Below are 14,512 nucleotides of genomic sequence, written 5' to 3' on the forward strand. Positions count from 1 at the left end.
CGGGCGGCTATACTCCATGTTTTTTTTAAAAAAAAAAAAGACTTGTGTTGACACGTGGCGGCTAATGAATGGGGGATATAATAAAAATAGTATAGCGGGGCGGTTATACTTATTTTTTACACGTGGTTTTAATCGATAGAGGTTCTCCTTTATTAGAAAAGAAAAAATTAAAAAATTAAAAATTAAAAAAATTAAAAAAAGGAGTACCACCGCGCGGCTATACTCCATGTTTTTAATTTTGTAGTAAAAAAGACGTGTTGACACGTGGCACCTAATGGGTGAGGGTCCTCTTTTTTATATTAAAAAATAGTATCGGCATATGACTATACTCAGGTTTTTAAAATTTTAAAAATGTATAGCCGCACGCTATACTATTTGGGGCTGCTCAGTTTTATAGGGAATAGTATAGTCGTGCGGCAGTACTCGATTTTTTTCAATTTTTTTATAAAAATAGTATAGCGGTCAGCGTTACTGTTTTTTTTTAAAAAAAAATTATCTTTATTAATAAATAGTATAGACGATTAGCGATAGTCTTTTACATATGTACGCTTATATATATGTGTGTGCGTATGTGTTTGTGTGTGTATAGGTATGTATTTTTCAACAATACATTCGTGTTCTATACACGTGTCGCGTTTTCTTTAAAAATCAAACATACAATAGTTGTATTGCACATGTACGTACGTATTTCTAATGTTTCATGCATGTATTTTTTGCAAAATTTCCAGTAAGACACAAAAAATTCACGTATTATACAAATAATTCTCACATATTATTGAATAAGAATAACATATGTTATAAAAATTATATTAAAATATCATATAGTGGAAGATTAATACCTACTTTGGATATGTTGCAAATTAAGATCTATAAGGTACAAACTAATGCTACTAGGAGGGTCCTTTTTTATTATTATTTTTTTGTATTACATAGTGTAGCGGTGTGGCTATACTATAATTTTTTAATAAAAAATAGAAAACATACTCCATGTGGCTTTAATCGATAGAGGTTCTTCTTTATTTTTTTAAAAAAAACATTTAAAAAAAAAGGAGTACAGTCGGGCAGCTATACTCCATGTTTTTAATTTTTTTTAAACAACATCTGTTGACACGTGGCCGTTAATGAATTGGGGATCCTCTTTTTTAATTAAAAAATAATAAAGCCGGCCTGCTATACGTATTTTTGACATGTGGCCTTAATCAATAGAGGTTCTCCTTTATTAAAAAAAGGAAAAAAGGGGTACAGCCGAACGGCTATACTCCATGTTTTTAATTTTGTTGGTAAAAAGACATGTGTTGACACGTGGCGCCTAATGGGTGGGGGTCCTCCTTTTTATATTAAAAAACAGTATAGCCGTTCAGCTATATTCGGTTTTTAAAAATTTTAAAAAAATATAGCCATGCGGCTATACACTATTTTTTCCTTCTTTTTTTTTTTTTTAATAAAAGAGTATAGCCAGGCAGCATTACTGGTTTTTTTTTTTTTATTTGTCTTTATCAATATATAGTATAGATGAGCGGCTATAGTATTTTACATATATATGTATATGTGTGTGTGTGTCTCTATAAATATATATATATATATATCCTGTTTAATTTCGAAGTTTTCATTTTGTAATTTGTGACTCATATGTCTGAACTCTATTATCTCTTTTTTGACTGTTTTTATTTCCATTTGCAAATCTTGTAAAGTAACTTCTTTCTTTCTATTAAATCTTTCTAAAGTTGTCTTTAAGCTTATTTTGGGGAAATGACTTTGACTTGCATCTTCTTGTCCTATAACTTTTCGTAATTTTTTTAAATATTCAGGTTTTAACTCTGGATTGTCAACCTTACTAATTAGATCTATTAATAACTCTTCTTGTTCTTCCTGTTTCGTGAGCACACTTATTGACTTGGTTAAAACATTACAACATTTATCATTACATCCAAACTGGATTGGTGGAGAACTTGACTAAGAGTTTGAGGAGCTATAGTTTTCTGAGCTTGTTATTGAGATGTCATTTTCACTAAACTCAGAATTCCTTAATTCTAAAGCTTTGATTAACTGGGCTTTGTCTTCTTCTGAAATTTTGAATTGCTTTATGGTGTCTTTTCCTTTGCATTCATTAGCATAGTGACCAAATTTCTTATATACACACACACAGACACACACACACAGAGATATATATAGGTGCTTATTTTTCAACAATGCATTTGTGTGCTTTACACGTCTCGCGTTTTCTTTAAAAAGCAAACATACAATAGTCGTATTGTACATGTACGTACATATTTCTAATGTTTCATGCACGTATTTTTTACAAAATTTCCAGTAAGACACAAAAAATTCACATATTATACAATTAATTCTCACATATTTTTGAATAAGATAACATATGTTATAAAAATTATATTAAAATATCAGATAGTGGAAGATTAATATCTACTTTGGATATGTTGCAAATTAAGATCTATAAGGTACAAACTAATACAACTAGGAGGGTCCTTTTTTATTATTATTTTTTTGTATTAAATAGTATAGTCGTGGGGCTATACTACGTTTTCTTGGTAATTGCTTCACTTTTCAAACAACACTTACCTCAATTTATTCTAGAAGATGAGATTTCACGTCTACATGTGCTGACTGCAACATAATATGCACACAACTCGTCGTATTTCTACTGTGTCTGTTGCTGCTCGTATATCCTCTGAAAGGGAAGAGAATCTTGGTGAAACTGTTGGTTATCAGATCCGCCTGGAATCAAAACGTTTTGCTCAAAAAAACGTGAATTTTGCACCACTGGAGTATTACTTCGACAGCTGGTAATACAATTTTTCTGATATGTTTTCGACACTTGGTTGAGAATTGTACACTGAATGTTAGAAACATTTGATAGTAAAAATACCATCACAAAAACATTTTGTTTTTCATGCCATGCTTGTACTCCAAAGGCACCAAATTTTATGTACTAGTTTTACCTAAAAGCTTCATCATTATGGTAATGCACAGGGAATCATACTAATACTTGTAAGCTACACTATCTGAACATCTATTATGTTTCTTATGTTTGATGTTGACCTACAGGTTCAAGACCCATGCTAACTGGCGTGAGCCACTTGCTAGTGGAAGAAATCCATGCTATATTCATGAACGCAATAAAATTTACTAACATATTGTGAGTAGAACGAGAATAAGGATTCTCCAGAAGACAGCCTATTGGAAAAAACTGTGAAAAGACAATTTGACACAGAATTGTTTCCTTCACAATGTAAATATGTGATCTCTCTTTTCTTCCTTTATAATATTTGGTGCATATGTCCAGTAGTCCGCTAAGTCTGATTGATCATTTTAATAGCCATTTGAAATCTACCTGTGAAATAGAAATTATAACACAGAATTGTAATTTCAATCAAACGTAAATTTGTAGATTGTTATTTATTTTGTGCATAATATTGATTTTTTTGTATTTGAGAACTGGAAATCATAATGAATTTTAAATAGAAGCGAATGGTGGGCCAAAATCTTGGGTTTGTTAAACTTAGAATGATTGGGCCCATTCCGCAATTTCTTTAAGAAACTTAAGGGCTTAATTTGTGGGTAATTTTTGTGCTTAAATGTCTTTATTAAAATTCTGCAACATGATATTGTAATTTTTAATATTTATTTTTTTTAAGCAATGAAGTAGTATCAACAAGGTCGAAAAAAGGATTATTGCATCAAATATGCTGCAGAATAAAAGAGTATTAAAAGAAATAATAGAATCTATTTATAAGGCATTATAACCATGAAAGAAAAATAACGTATTGCCAAACACATATTACATATTTAGGAAAAAGTTGACAGGACCACTGTTCTATACAATTCTCTTAGCATTTTCTCGTTAACCCAAAGATAAACATGAGAAATGACTTTTGGGTTGACCCTTCTTTCCTGGTTTTAAGGTATATTCACCCCTTAAACAAAAAGAAATGACATATTAGATGTAGTAAAACTTACAGATGTCAAGAAAATAAGTCCGAAATTCTTGCAAAATTTGACCCATATTATGTGTTTGACTGATGAAGCAGTACTCCACTTTCTGTTTGACTTTCACCAAATATAAACTTCCTTTGTCCATGACTTCACAGTTGCCCCTCAACACCCTTTCAAATTTGCACGTTTTTGCAAAGAAATTTATTTCAAATGGTAACCAATAAATTTATACTTATCAAGTTACAACAAAAATATATTTACTTAGGAATGCAATAGGGTATTTTCTCTAATTTCTAATCATCAATTCACTTATTTTCTCATTTTCTGATGTCGGATTCATAATTACATCTAATTATAACAAGGAAGGAATTAAATATCAATGAGCTCATTCGCAACGGTGACTCATCCCACTTTACATGATTAATCATCTATACAATAACATTTACATGCAATCATAAATTGTAAGTGTATGAATTTTGTAATTTTCTTTTGACTTCTCTTGACAATTTTGTAATAGGACAATCATTATATTTTCTCTCAAGTTTTAGTTTAGATTCAGAATTACATCTCTAGGTATTCTTATCTGGCTACATTATGATGGACAACAATGTGTTTGACAAAAGTAAGTTATGTATTGCATTAACTAATTTCCTGAAGATTCTGACTAATTATCTTTCCTTCGTATGATTAGCCAACTTTTGCATTGTTAGGAATTCCAGCTGGATCCTACCCATTTATTTTTGTCCTATTCTACAATATTCTCAGCTGCCTTGTCATTTTCTAACCTAGGAATTTTGGTGTAAAAACAAAGGCATTCCTCATTTGGCAGCCGTTACTGTGGTAGGCAAGTTTTGGGAAGTTTCTTTGCAAACTTTCGCCTTCTTCCTCAAGAGTAACCTTCATATTTTTCATCTTTGAGTTTTCCAAATTGTTTCTTTTTGAACATTGCATTTGAAATATGAAACTCTCATCTTGCTAGATCAAACACTCTCTCATATATATCTAGGTCAGATTCAAGATTGATTTCTTCAAGAGTATGGTTTCTTGAAGAAATTGGTCATTCTCCCTTTGAATCCAAATTTCGTTTTTGTTTGAGTTGGAGCTAGCCAGTTGGTGCCATGAGATGAAAGAGCTGAAGAAATAGCTGCCATTGCTATGAAGACTTAAACTGCTGGTTTTGCTAAGCTGGAGAAGAAGATTGCACAAAGGAGATATAGCTCATCTTCCTAAGTAGGCCTAGGACTTGTTGAGCTTGCTAGTGTTTCTTTGTAAGAATCTTTTTGCTTAGTGGATTTCCTGGTCGGTTGATGACCCCCAATTTTTCCCAATGGTGGGTTTCTGGGTGAACAATTTCTGGTTTGCATCTCTATAATTTTCTGGGTTTGTATTCTTGACAGTTGACTAGTCATCGCATGTTGTTCATGTATTTCTGGGTTTGTGTTCTTGCGGTTGACTAGTCATAATTTTCTGTTGTTTGGTCTTTACTTGATTATTATGTCTTCACACACTTTCACCATAGTTGTTGCTAGCACATGAGATGCCCAGATTGACGGGTCCTTCTGAGTGCCTAGGTTGTCACTAGTAATTCTCTAAGCTTGCAGGTACATCTTGGTTTGCTCTGTGTATGTTATTGTTTGGTGTAATTCATATTTGACAGTTGACTAGTCATAAGAGTATTTGGTAAAGGTCTAGAGTGTGTGAAGTTTGTTGTGTTTTTTGGTTGAATATCATTTAAATTTACCCCTCACCACCTGAGTACCAATTTCATAAATAATTATTTAAACAAAACTTTAATATGCTTTTATTGATCATGTTATTTATAGGTTTAATATCATTTGCAACACTCTTCCATTGGGATCTTTTTCAAACTTTAGAAGGTAAATTTAGTGGACATGTATAGCATACGATATTTAGCTCCTTATATTTCACATGATTCAAGGAAAAACATCTTTACCACATGTTTGATAATTATTAATTAGAGAACATAGCATAGCGCACCACATTTAACTCTTGAGATTCGTGTTCATGTAGCAAGTAAATTACACTGATTCAACGATAATTACTGTGATAATTATACTTAATATCAATTATGGGTGGTGAGCAAAAATGCGTTGAAATATTATATGAGATTTCCCTTCATGTCCTAATTTAAGGCACATCAATCATCTTTTGAAAAAGTCATATTTACCATAAATTTGGTTAAATCTAACAGAAAATTAGACGGTAGGACCAATTTGCCTAATAATATAGAGTTGATGGAACATTTGTACAAATAATTTAATTGAGGGACCAAAATATAAATTGAGTATAAGTTTGAGGACCATTTGAGTAAATAACCCATATGAAATAATTAATAAAAATGGAATGTTTTAAAACAAAATTTCCTTCGTTTTAATTTGCCCTCTTTACATATGTGTGAGCATGTGCAAAGGGGCTAGTATACTTTCATGATCAAATAGAATTTTGTTTTTGTTTTTGAAACCACTAAACTAAATGAAAACCTTATATATTGGCATTTTCTTATTGGTTATCATCATTTACTATACCTTATTTCATCTCACACATTAATATAGCTTTAAATATCATATGAGTTTCAAAATAATTTTTATATGTTATCAGACTTACTGAAACTGAAATTTTAAATGTTTTATAAACAGATTGCCACAAAAGCCTTTGCGGACATTCAAATACGACAATCTGATTTTTTGATAATAGACAATAGAAAATTTATTAGATCAATGGGAAAAACGAGTACAAAGGACAAAGATTGTGAAAGGGGTCATTCCATTAGCAATACGACGAGTTTAGTCAGTTCCGCCAGATTAGTGCCCACCCCTAAGAAAAATGTAGTAAACATGAATTTGGGCAAGACACAATCACTGGAAAATAATTACCTTTTGTAAATTTCTTGCATTGGGTATGTAATTGTTTGGTTTCATTCAACACCAAAACTAGCAAACTCATCCAAGACATTAATTCATATAACACCAAAACTTAACTATGATATTAGAGAATAACATATAGAGCGTGCATGTACTTAGTTGAGCAGCCTCTCAATAAAAAAAGGGAGCTTCACTAATATACCCAAAATAGGGGTTGAAATTATAAAAAAAAACCCACATGGAATGCATTTTAGAAATACAAATTTAGTTATATACCCAATCTTAGATATAGTCTACCCTATACCATTTAAAAATTATAAACACACCCAAAAAAAACCCCAAAATTGACAGCTGCCAATTTTATAATTTAATAGCTATTTTTTAGTTTACTTGTGCGTGTAAAATACCTATATTGCCCTTGTACTATAGATTTAAGAGAGAAAAATCAAATCTACCCAAATCTGCCAAAAAACCAAATCTGTCCAGATCTGCCAAAAAAACAAAATCTGCCAAAAAATCAAATTTGCCAAAAAACCAAATCTGATTTATTTTCTCCTTTCTCGCTGGTGTTTTCTCGATGTTGGAGCAAGAGGAGCTTCCATTGAAGCTCAATCTCAGGTTCAACTATATTCTTCATCCTCATCTTCGAGCTTACTCCTCTTTCACCACGTCGTTGTCGTCGTCGTTGTTTGGTTTGGACTTGAGATTTTTGATCTTTTACTTCAACTATGTGTTTCTCTTCAGATTTTAGTTGATTTTTGAAATGTATTTTAAGCTTTGATTAAAAATGACAATTAGTGACCGGGAAGTCTGCTGAAGTCGGTTGAGTCTTTGACAACCACTCTCTCCCGTGAAACTCCTCCTTTAACTATGATTGATCTGACCATTTTCTTTAGGCAGAAGCTGAAAAGAAATTTGAACAGCAGTCTGAAAAGACTAATGCTGCACAAAAGAATATGTTTCAAAAGAAGAAAAAGCACAAAGTGAGCGGGGAAGGACCTGATTGATCAACTTAAAAGAAGCCCAACACAAAAAACTTAAATAGCACCTAAAACAAGCCCAACCCAATTTTATAAAAAAACCCAAACAATTCAGTACAAACAAAATCTCTTGAAAACCATAGCTTCATTAACGTGTCATGTTGATTAATGACTGTAATGTTCCATACCTTTGTTGTCAAGTTGATAATGGCTATAATGTTCCAGTTTAGGGTAATAACACTGCTAGTTTCCCATGACGTCTTATTTCTCATGCATGTCTACCCCATGTAATGTTCCAGTCTAGGGTAATAACACTTCCATTCTAGGGTCATAACACTACTAGTTTCCTATGATATCCTATTTCTAGTTCATGTTTACCCCTGTAATGTTCCAGTTTAAGGTAATAACACTACTAGTTTCCTATGATATCCTATTTCTAATGCATGTCTACCCATATAATGTTCCCGTATAGTGTAATAACACTGCTATTTTGTAGTGTTCCAATATAGGGTAATAACATTGCTAATTTACTGTCATGTTGATTAATGGCTATAATGTTCCAGTCTATGGTAATAACACTGCTAGTTTACTGTCATATTGATTAATGGTTGTAATGTTCCAGTCTAGGGTGATTAATGGTTGTAATGTTCCAGTCTAGGGTGATTAATGGTTGTAATGTTCCAGTCTAGGGTAATAACACTGCTAGTTTACTGTCATGTTGATTAATGGTTGTAATGTTCCAGTTTAGGGTAATAACACTGCTAGTTTCATATGACATCCTATTTCTAATGCATGTCTACCCCGTGTAATGTTCCATTCTAGGGTAATAACACTGCTAATTGTCTATGATATCCTATTTCTAATGCATATATACCATTGTAATGTTCCAGTCTAAGGTAATAACACTGCTAGTTTACGATGTTGATTAATGTTTGTCTTGTTGCTATTTCTAATACATGTCCACCAAAGAAAAGAAGAAAGAACAAACCAGACCAACTCCAAACAGGCCGAGCCCAGATTGTTAATATTAACATGTCATAAAAGTATATTGTTAATACTCTGTCATAGAAGTACATAGTTAAACAAAAATGAGATCCATAACTGAAATAGTAACAGAGGATAAATCAATCATCAAATCTTAAAATACATTTCGAAAATAAACTAAAATCTGAAGAGAAACACATAACTGAAGTAAAAGATCAAAAATCTCAAGTCCAAACCAAACAACGACAACGACAATAAAGATGACGATGATGACGACAACGACGTGGTGAAAGAGGAGTAAGCTCGAAGATGAGGATGAAGAATATAGTTGAACTTGAGATTGAGCTTCAATGGAAGCTCCTCTTGCTCCAACATCGAGAAAACACCAGCGAGAAAGGAGAAAATAAATCAGATTTGGTTTTTTGGCAGATCTGGTTTTTTGGCAGATTTTGTTTTTTTGGCAGATCTTTGGCAGATTTTGTTTTTCTCTCTTAAATCCATAGTACAAGGGCAATATAGGTATTTTACACACAAAAATAAACTAAAAAATAGCTATTAAATTATAAAATTGACAGCTGTCAATTTTTCAGTTTTTTTTGGATGTGTTTATAGTTTTGAAATGGTATAGGGTTTCTTTATTAGACTATGTCTAAGATTGGGTATATAACTAAATTTGTATTATAAAAAAACTCACTCTAAAAACCAAACATTGCTACAAAAGCCTTTGCGGACATTCAAATACGACAATCTGATTTTTCGATAATAGACAATATAAAATTTATTAGATCAATGGGAAAAACAAGAACAAAGGACAAAGATTGTGAAAGGAGTCATCCCATTAGCAATACGACGAGTTTAGTCATTTCGGCCAGATTAATGCCCATCTCTAAGAAAAATGTAGTAAACATGAATTTGGGTAAGACACAATCACTGGAAAATAATTACCTTTTGTAAGTTTCTTGCATTGGGTATGTAATTGTTTGGTTTCATTCAACACCAAAACTAGCAAACTCATCCAAGACTTTCATTCATATAACACCAAAACTTAACTATGATATTAGACAATAACATATAGAGCGTGCATGTACTTAGTTGAGCAGCCTCTCAATGAAAAAAAGGACTCACTCTAAAAACCAAACATTGCTATATATAAACATCGATTTTGGCCAATTGCTTTTTATTTGATAATAATATTCAAATTATTCCATCGGGCATAATATCGAGCAATTTATTTGCTCTTTTTTCAACTGAAGACGATCAAACGTAGTCGAACAAATCACTAACAGTTGAACATGCAATAACAAGCATAATCAGTTTGAGCAACATTGGCAATGCATGTATGTCCAGCATCATGGTGTTTGTCCCAGCACTTCTTCCCGCAGTCTAATAAAGTACACCCGCTTGAATACAGCTGTTGGCATCTCTTTTGTGCATAAATTTTTTTTTGCAAAATCATCAAATTTATAATAATGTGGCAACTTTTTTTTTTTCCTTTCCGAGAGCATATCAAAAGCAAATTCTATTCAATACTAAATCATTTTTGTTTTTTTATTGATTCAACACAACAAGAGGTAATAATAAAATGTAATAACTAGTTGCATGCTTTGTTATGACTCAAATCCACACAAACCGGCAAAAATTGTTATTAAGTACTATGACTTGCTGCTAATAAGGCAATAGTAGTGAAAAATGATGCATTGAAACCAAAGTTGGTTCAATTTAATTTTCACCTTGAAGTGTGTGTGTAGGGGTGAGAATAACCCCATGCCCCCTTGGAGAGGTGAAAATGCTGATGTGGAGGCAAATAAGGTTTGTACCTACTAATTTTTTTTAGTTTTACATTTTCACAAAACAAAGAGGGAAATCATTTTGCATTGTGAATTCAAGAATAATAAGTTATAACCCAAAAGAAAAAAAAATGGAAAGCACCAAAAAAACTGACAAAGGATAAGCCAACAAACCTGAGAAAACAAGAACTAGAAGGAAGAAACGGAAGAAAGAAAACCTAGACATCTCTAGCAACTATGTGTGTAACAAATGTGTATATTTCTGCTTTGTGGAATGTTGGGGAAGAACACTCCGTGGAGAAGAAATATATAGGGAGGGTGGGGATAAGCTGGTAACAAAACAAGGAAAGCTTTTAAACATTTTTTTTTTTTTAATGTAGTCAGATTTTGCTCTGTTTATTTAGTAGTTATATTACGTTTTACCTTAACGTTATGTTTGCTAATAAAAAAAAATTCATCTTACCTTGTTCTCAATTCTCATTTCCATCTTCAATTTATAAAGAGCAAATCGAAAACAAAAAAATTTACCAAATGAGTAATTCAAATATAATACTATTTTAAGTATTTCCTTACAGTAGGTGATGTAGCATATGTTGACGTGAGTTAACCTACTACCTTAGAGATGCTCTTATAAGGTATACGAGATTGCTCAAGCACAGGACCCCACTAGCCGCCTGTAGTTTAATATAATAAATGAGTGACCTAATATAAAATCATTCTCCTTATTTTCGTGATGAGAAGTTTAAAATCATTCTTTGTTTAATATCTATGATACAGGCATCTTCAAAGTTACATATATACGAAGAATGATTTTAAATGAGAAGTTTACATAAAAAGTGAACTGATATTTTATTGACATATCAAACTCATTCTGTAATTTTCAATTCCCTTTTGTAAAATCTTTATGTCATCTTTTATTTATCACAGAGAGGTAAATACTACTACACCAATAATTAGTCACGGTATCTAGTCCTACGGTGTTGTGGATAAGTCATGTGAGGCTACATCTTCTTTTTTTTTTTTTAATGTTAAGTGTCAAAAAAAATAAAATTAATGAATGTCCATATTTAATAATTCATACCCCATTCCAAAACGGAAAAGGAAAAAATGATAAGAAATTTCTTAATAAGCCACTTTTTTTCCTAGTACTACTCAATTTAGAATTTAATGTCGTCTCAAGAACTGTTTCTGGTCCCTCGACACCTATTTTTGAGTATCGATGCATGTACAACGATGTTCATGGCTGACATTTTATCTAGGCTTAATTTCTCACAGAATGTGCACGGAAATTTTACTCAGAAAATATTTGACGTGGTTGAATCTACACACTCCACCATGGGGGTTGGCACCATTGTTGTGACACTAAAATATCTTGTCATTGTGGATCTCGATGATTCCAGGTTAGTGATGATGATCATGCTAGGGGGGCTATGCATCAGTCCATGGAGACATATAAGGGCAAGTTCATTCCGGCAACTGCCTCGGCCATAAAGGGTTTGGAGAAAGTTAGAGTGAAGGGTTTGGGTTTGGGAGCTGATAAGGTGTGTGTTATTTGTATGGAGGGCTTTGAGGTTGGTTTGGGAGCTGATAAGGTGTGAGAGTTCTAAGAAAAATAAAACAACAATATACGTTGTTGATGCTCTTTTTCGGAGAGGGTCAATTTAGAGAGATGTGGTGAGTCTTCAACAGGGGAGAAGGTGAGGATCTTCTGTAAGAGAAGAACCTGTAGAAGACAAAGTGGGAGAAGCAGTCGTTAAGCTTCGGACACCGGTGTGGTGCCGGCCGAAGGCTCTCCGATGCCTAAGTCAGCTATAAGTCGTAACTTTGGCAGAGTAACAGTAAATATGAGAAAGTAGTTACTTTTTTACTTGGGTACTGTTCTCTATTTATAAGGAAGTGAAAATGGGAGCATTGCACAAAGTTTCGATGTGAGACTTTGTGCAAGTTGCTGTGGTGGTGACACGTGTCTTGGAGATTATGTTCGACAGTAGAGAGCTTCGGCAGTCGAGAGCTTCGGCAGATGTCTGGCACCTAGGAAGAGTGTCTTCCTTCGGCAGGGGAGAATGCGTGTTTGCTTCGGTACTAGTCGTTTTGAGGCTGGATATGCTATTTGATTATGGTGTAAACATACACTGCCACTATCACCACTTCTACAACCACCAAATTTTCATGACCATCATCACCACCAACCTCACCAACATCGCCATCGTCACCGTACCAATTTCCACCACCCCACATATAGCCTTCCCTTGCCCCTACCTTACCATTAATAGCCCCATCACTAGCATCATACATAATGACATGATCACTACCACAAGAAGATAAACATTAATTTTCGTGTTTAAATTCGTCAAACAAGTAAATTTACAAATTCTAGAACATTAATTTCTAATTATATTATTCTATTAAAACATAATCAACAATTCTCATATTGAGTTTGCTAGTATTAATTGTCAACGTGCGTGTGAACAACTATGATGATTATTAGTCATACACGTGTGGTTATCTTATCTTGTGATGAGAAATAGATATATTTATGTAGAGTCTTGTGTTATTGAGGGGTTCCTTATTTGAGAGGTACACTTTGTGAGGCTCACTCCGCATTATATTTCAATGATCCAAATTATTATCTTTCAAGTCTTTATTAAGTAATCATCTTTAATTAATAATATTATACAAATGTAAACCATTAAGGTACATATATTGTGATGAAATAGATAGACAAACATGGTTTATTAACTATACACACCTAATCAAATGGTTATACATTTTTCAATTTTGGTGATTTGTTATAAAGATGATCTGTGAAGTAAGACTTTAAAATTAGACTGTCATACTGTTGGAATACAATGCATATAACGGATTCTATAGGAGTGTGTCTCAAATAAACTTATTTAAGTAATACTGCAATCGAAGCTCCCTCTATTTATGTATATTCCGCTTTTAGTTTCATGCAAAATATCGAGTATCAATAATTAAAGAGCAACACAATGTGCACGTGAACAATTCTATAAATAGCTTATTAGTGTGAAATTCGCACCAATCAACAATTCTCAGTTACATATACGTAATTGTCTCATAAATAAATAGAAAATAGGCTACACTCAGGAATGAAATATCTTCTAATTACTTTTTGCCAAATTTCTAATAATTTTACCTCAACTTAGAAAATTCATCCAAGGAGTCAGTCCATAAACAAATTGAAACTCTAGCCATTTTCGAATTTACAAAAAACAGAGCGCATGGAAGTTGGAAACTTGAAACCAAACACAAACACAAAATAAAACACTCCCAAAAAAGTATTTATATATAAAAAAATAAAAACAAGAGAAACCAAAGCCAAAACCAAAGTCGTAGAAAGACTCGTATGGTATAAAAGAAAAGAGGCAGAGCCACCTCTTTTCTCTTCTCTCTGTGTGTCTCTCTTAATTCAGGAAATGGAGTTGGAGCCAACAAAGATTACTTCCACTTCCTCTGTAAAACCCTAATTGTCGATCCCCCCGCCCCCTTCTCTATTTTTCTCTTCTTTTTCTCTCAATAGCCCCCACGTTCTCTCTCTACAATCTTCGATCCCTCTCCGCTAATCGATCCACTTCAATCACTTCTCAAAAGCGGAGGAAGAAGAAGACCCTTTATTCATTTCTTTGCCCTCTCTGAAAGCCCGAAATTTCCCAATCCAAAGCTCTCGATCTGCGGCGCTCGATTTTGGGGGTTGAATTTATTTATTTATTTAGGGTTTTGGGCTTCTCGGGTCCGTAAAGGCTGGCGGGTATTCGGGTCAAGTAAATGGCGGATCCGCCTGGTATCCGCCTGCGTCGCACGTGTGGTTTCTTCGAACAAAGGCTTGCAGTTGTGTGTGTATTTTCTCGATTGGGTAGGATAGGGTTACGTTCTTTCTGTGAAGAGACTGAAGATTTTTGCTGCCTAG

At 33.2% G+C, this 14,512-nt stretch overlaps 1 protein-coding gene across 1 annotated transcript in view; it reads left to right on the forward strand.

Annotated features, from left to right (window-relative positions):
• The first annotated feature begins 13,918 nt into the window (after window positions 1-13,918).
• The window catches only part of LOC117633873 (carbon catabolite repressor protein 4 homolog 1), a 34,092-nt gene continuing 33,498 nt past the window's right edge, over window positions 13,919-14,512 (forward strand). The window contains exon 1 of the mRNA XM_034367697.1: window positions 13,919-14,497. The gene's annotated coding sequence lies outside the window, so the exon portion shown is untranslated. The remainder of the gene's footprint in view (window positions 14,498-14,512) is intronic.

This window comes from Prunus dulcis, chromosome 7, assembly GCF_902201215.1.
Source record: "Prunus dulcis chromosome 7, ALMONDv2, whole genome shotgun sequence".
NCBI classification, from domain to species: domain Eukaryota; kingdom Viridiplantae; phylum Streptophyta; class Magnoliopsida; order Rosales; family Rosaceae; genus Prunus; species Prunus dulcis.